The 5,746-nt window shown below is 52.5% G+C and overlaps 1 protein-coding gene across 1 annotated transcript in view; it reads right to left on the minus strand.

The window, feature by feature from the left end:
- AIFM2 (apoptosis-inducing factor, mitochondrion-associated, 2) overlaps positions 1 to 5,746 on the minus strand; it is an 11,138-nt gene that overhangs the window by 4,847 nt on the left and 545 nt on the right. The window lies entirely within an intron of this gene.

Here is a 5,746-nt window from a genome sequence, read left to right on the forward strand (position 1 = left end):
TGCCGGGCAGGAGGGCAGCGCTTCAGGGTCAGCTTGGGTGAGCTGCGGAGTCCCCAGTGCCGAGCGCTTTCCACCTTCCCCGCATCACCCCAGGTGCTCGTTTGGAGACCCACAAACAGGCTGAGACTGCAGGCTCGGTGGAAAACACGACCAGGGGATGTCCCTCTCCCTTCCTGGAGAGAAAACACTCCCTTGGAGAGAGAAATGAAGATGTACCTCCTCTGAGCAGCCGCAGAAAAGGGAACCTAGAGAGGGACGGTGAGAAAACGAGCCCAGCGGCACTACGCCGGAGTTGGTGGGGTGTGAGGAGGAGCAGGGAAGGAGCAGGGAGCAGAGGAGGAGGTTTACAGGGAGAAGGACATCCAGATCATGTTCTTCCACAGCCCGGAAATTACCCCAAAGACGTTCGGCTCCTGTGGCATTCCAGATAAATATAGCTGCTGGCCGTGTGGATAAATATAGCCGTTGTGAGCTGGCAGCGCTGCCGCCGCGCTCTCCTTGCCGTGATGATTTGAAAACTCCCTCTGCTCCTAATTCCTCCTCCGGAAAACGCCGGCTCGGCGCTGAAACCAGGGGTCCCGAGCAAAAGTGTTCCTCCCAGCCTCGTGGGTGGGAGACGAGAAAGGAATTCGCATCTTTTCCAGGAAAAGCTGGGCCTGGATTTAGGGTTGCCACCAGAGGGTGCAGCTGGCTCGGCCGTGAGGACATGGGACACGGGTGTCCAAGTCCAGTGTGCGGCACCAGATGTCGCTGAGAGAGGAGGGATGGGATGATAAAGCCAGGAGTGGAGGAAGGTCCTTAGTAGGAAAGTCCACTCTGAAACAAGCCGAAGGCAGGTTTGTGCTTTTTGTTACACGGGACTTGGCTGGCTGGAAGGTGCTAAAATTTTCAGCAAGGGGAAAAATACTTCGAATTAATCTGGGGAAGATAAATCCTCCAGGGCTGCTAAACGCAGAGACACGCGTTCTGGCCAGGAAATCTGGGAGCTACGAATGTCCAGAGGCTGGGAAGTATCCCCAGGGTAACAGTACTCCAGGTCTGCTCCCTGTCCTCTCTCCTGGTACCTGCATGGGCACTGATCTGTGAAGAGACTCCTGAAAGAGCCTGGCAATGGCTGGCTTTGGGAAAGGATAATTCAATGCAAGAATTGGAGAAAAAAACCCCAAACACAACACCAAACCCATCTCCATTTCTGAAGGGATGAACTCAGCAACCAAAACCTGATTTAAGCTCTTTGCTCAAACCACATGGACAGCCTTGCTGTTCCGGGGTTTTGTTGTCCTCCGCTTGCCTTCAAATCGAGACAGAGTCACCTGCGAGGACAGCCCTTTGAGGGACCGTGTCATCAGGGGAATCTGGTTGTACACCAGAAGATCAAGGTGACCTTTTTTGAAAGTCACCTTCTGAAAAAAAAAAAAAGAAAAAGATTAAAGCATGTCTGGACCAGTGAGTTGGAGATGGACCAAGACAAGGTCAGTGGCAAAAAGAGTGCCCAAATCAAATGAGGAGGTGGGGGTAAAAGGAGCCTTTGTGAGAAGCTCATGTCCAACTCCAGGCTAACTGGAAGGAACTCAGAATACTCAAAACTGTGGTCAGAGGGAGCTTTCCGCTTGCAGGTGCATACTCAGCATTGGCAAATACACTTTGTTTTCATGGTATTTCTCTGGCCAGCTGCAAACGAACGGCTACAGTAAGAGCTGGTCAGCTTGCGAGGGAGTTTTGACTTCTGCTGCCTCTGTGTCCTTCCCTTGTCACGTTTAATCAGAGCCAACAGACATCCCCCTGAGTATTCTAAATCAAAGGATGGGTAGAGCGGTGCCGCGTGGGAAGACCCTAGGATGTGACCAGTGCCCCTGCTCTGCGTTGCTGCGGCCCTCCCATCCCTTCAGGAGTCAGTCTAGGGCAAAGAATTGCGTGGAAAAACCCAATTCAGACCAGTTCCTGGCTGCTTTTAAACATCAACACTGGCTATTTCATACCTTATGAACAAAATTTACTTTTAGCAAAAATCGACAAGGACACGTTTTGTTCGTTCTCCTCAACAAACCTCATTTCTCATCCCCAGTTTTTCGGTGACATTGGCTTGAGACGCCGTATCCACTTCCCATAAACCACTGCATCAAAAATACCTTATTTTTGGCCAGGCTGGACCAACCAGCGACATGTATTTATAGGCAGCTCAGTGGCACCTGTGTCACCTCTCGGCACAACACGGAGCAGGGTTTTCTGGTGTTAGTCCTCATGGGGTGGTAAAGAAGCAGAAAGGATGTCACTGCTTGGGTTGTCCTCGAGAAAAGGAGGGGAGAGGGCTCAGGCAAGCTCCTTCACTCTTGGGGTAAGTTTTGAGAAAGAACAGCTTTCACCCCAAAATTGTGGGGAGTTTTCTGCTCCCCCCACCCCTGCCAGGATTTCATTACAGTGAAAGCACAGTGTATAATAAAACTGTGTCCTTAAAAAAAAAAAAATCGGTCTCACAGACAGACAGCCTTTGTCCAAAGATGTAATTACAGGATAAATATGGGATACAGACCAAGAAATGCGGTCTTGGTCAGGCATGCGGTCTCTTAAAAAAACACAACAGAAAACAAGGCTGTCATTTAAGGCTGAAATGTCCACATGTGCTATAGCCCCCCCGTCCCTCGCTGGCCCAAGGGTCCCTCTGCCAGCTCGGGGTTCAGGCGGTGAAGCCGTGGCCATGCACCAGCTCCGGGAATTGGAGAACTGTGACCAGAGCCCCATGATGGAGCTAAGGGCAGGGCTGGATCCATCCTCCAGCAGAAACCTGCTGAGTGAGGGCATGGCATTGCTCAGGTGATGAGAGTTTCCTCCTGCCCTGGTGCAGAAATCCCATCCGAGGGGATTTAGCCCATCTGATCCCATTAAACAGAGCTGGAGCAAGCAAGGAGAAGGGGACAGGTCAGGACAGCCTCCCAGAGAGGAAAGCAGAGAAATGGCAAGGGTGTACCTGTCCAAAGTCAAGTCTGGATTAGGTTGGCGGAGGGAAGCACTGACCACAGAGAGATCTCATCTAGAGGGGAATGGTGCATATATAATTTATTAAACCTCTCACAGGCGTTACATCATCTCACGTCACCTACAACAAACCCCAGGGAGGAGAAGCTGGCTTCTCCCTGTCCCACTGGACGTGTGTCCCCTCGCTGCCCTGGGCTACTTGCAGAAAACATCCCTCTCTGATGACAATAAGCATCACCAAATTGTCCCTGAGTTTCCCTCAAAATACAGCTGGGGCAGGCTGAGTGGGCGAGGCTCTGTCCCATTATAGGAGGGGCGGGAGCTGCCTTGGGTTAGAGAAAACAAGGGGGGGTGTGTTTTTTTATTTGTTTGATTGTTTTCAGGCAAGCCTGATCCTTACAGCAGCTGTTTTGCTTCTGAAATCCCTTGAAAAGAAGATGGGATGAGTGGGTTGTTGGGTTTTTTCTGGCATCACTGTGGATGGAGGAAGGGTGAGGCTACACTCTGCTTGAGTACAGGTACATCCTTGCTCTAATGCGTTGCTTTTTGTTGTGGCTTCCATAATGAATGCTTTTTTCCCCCCAAATCAATGTCTTTCCTGCTATAGAGAATGACTGGGGCAAGGCCTGGCTGTGGCCAGGGCAGAGTGAGTAGGAGGTGCCTCTCTGGGGAGGGGGGAGCAAATCTCTCCTCAGTTGGCACAGGGTGAATTTGGCTGTTTTGGTCTCCAGAGGATCTGTCTGTGGCTCCCCAACATGCCCAGCAGTCATGGCGACGTGGCTTTAATGGGAGCAATTAGTCCCAGAGGAAATCCGCATGGGTCGGGGGCATGTTTTCTTTCTGTGCCCTGACATTTTTGATGGGGAGCTGGAGGGTGTCCAGGAAGAAATGCTCGTGCTTGGCTTAGAAAGAAGAGGCTGGAGCCAGCTGGGGCTGAAGCTGTGCAAGGCAGTGCAGGTGAGAGCAGGTGCCTGTCACCATCCCCTCTGGCCTCAGCTCTGCTCAGTTCCCCCTTCCTTCACCTCTTGCTTCGTATTTACCTTTTTTCTCTGTCCTCCACCCCTCGCCCTTACTTTGCCCAGGCCTTGAGGCTCTTCTGTGCATGGAGTGGGATGGGAAGGGGCAGGGAACGCCAGGTATTGTTCTTATGTCCCCTCCCCAGCTCTGGCAGCCGAGCAGCTATTTATTCCCTCGTTCTGTTTTGCGAAGCAACGATTAATTTAAAATTTACCCATTAGGTCAGCTTTTGCAAAGAAAATAATGTTGTAGAAGGTCAGAAGAAGTGTTTGCCTCGTGCTGGCTGAGCTCTGTGGGCTTTTCCCAGCCCGGGGCTGCAGGGTATCCAGCTGACCTCAGCAACCCCGCTGCTTTCCTGAAACCTCTGAACAAAACCCGATTCACTCGCGACGCCGAGAGCTGTGTGCAAGACAGGGAAGCGGGGGGTGGGAGTTCAAGGCTCTCCATCACCCTCGCTGCTCCTCTGTGCAAGGAAAAACCCTGCTTTTGCACCTTCTTTTGGTGCTGAGCACCCCGAATTCACACCTTGAGGCCAGATGCTCGTTGGCAGCACTCGGTGAACCCCCCAGCTGGCAACTGGGTGGCTGCCCAGGGCTCCGGTGTGGCTGCTCCCTGCTGGCCAGCCCCGTGCTCCTCAATGCTGCCTCTGTTCTCCCTCTTGGGTCAAAAACTGCAGCTTTTGTGAGCTCGCCCTAGCCGCCCTGTGTCGCTGGAGCCCCAGTGCTTTCCTCCCCGCCACCCTCCACTGGCAGAAACGCAGCCTGGCTGGGGCCAGCTGCCACCACCACCCAATTATACTTAATTATTTTTGCTTTTGGTGACCCCTTGGGGCTCCCCAGCAAGTCTTAAATAGAAAAGATCACCACCCTCCACCAAAATGCCTGGTTACAGTGACTGCTGTAACCCAAAATAGACGGGGAGTAAAATTATTTCTGGGGCTACCCCGATGTGGGGGACACGCGTGAATACCAAGACAGGAGACGCTTTGGTCTCTGTGCTGTTCTGGTTTTGGTTTTAATTAAATAAGTCTGTCTTCCAGAGGTTCGCGGTTAATCCTGTGCAGGGCAGGCACAGCCTCGGCACAGGTTGCGCATCGCTGGGTGTTTTTTTGGGGAGAGGTTATAGTCCAGGATCCCACGATGGGGCGCGTGGTGGTCTCCATCCAAAATCTGAGCTCCAACAACCTTGGCCCTGGGTGCCTGTTTCTTTGCAGTACATCGTGCTGCTCTGACTTTTGGGCTTATTCGCTCTGTGATTCGTCTCCCCCCCTTTTTGTTTTTTCCCTCCATAGAATAAATAAATAATTTTGCCTGGTGACCCTGGTATGCAAATACACAGGAAAAAAAAAAAAGGAGAGGGAGGAAAAAAAATACAACAAAAAAACCCCAAAACTCCAAACCAAAGTTGAGGAGCACCAAACCACAAAGTCACCTCGTTTCATCGCAGCCCAAGTGCTGGCAGGGTCTCTGCGGGTGACTCCTGCTGTGGCACGGCTCCGGGGCAGTTCCCAGTCTGTGCTGGGGTATGAAGGCACTAAACCAGTAAGGCCTCTGGGGTCTGGGTCCTTGCTGGCACCACGGGGCTCTTGTCCTTCTCTCATCCAAGCCGGGGATGGGGGTGGCAATGTGGAGGTGTTTGGTCCTGTCGTCCTCTGGTCGCCCTTACCCTCCTCTTCCTCAGTGCAGCCCCTGAGCTGGGGAGGTGGCTACAGAGGCCAAACTCTCCCTGCTTTTCCCTGCTGACCCTCACCCTCTCG

Source organism: Apaloderma vittatum, unplaced genomic scaffold (genome assembly GCF_000703405.1).
Source record: "Apaloderma vittatum isolate BGI_N311 unplaced genomic scaffold, ASM70340v1 scaffold8159, whole genome shotgun sequence".
Classification (NCBI taxonomy): Eukaryota; Metazoa; Chordata; class Aves; order Trogoniformes; family Trogonidae; genus Apaloderma; species Apaloderma vittatum.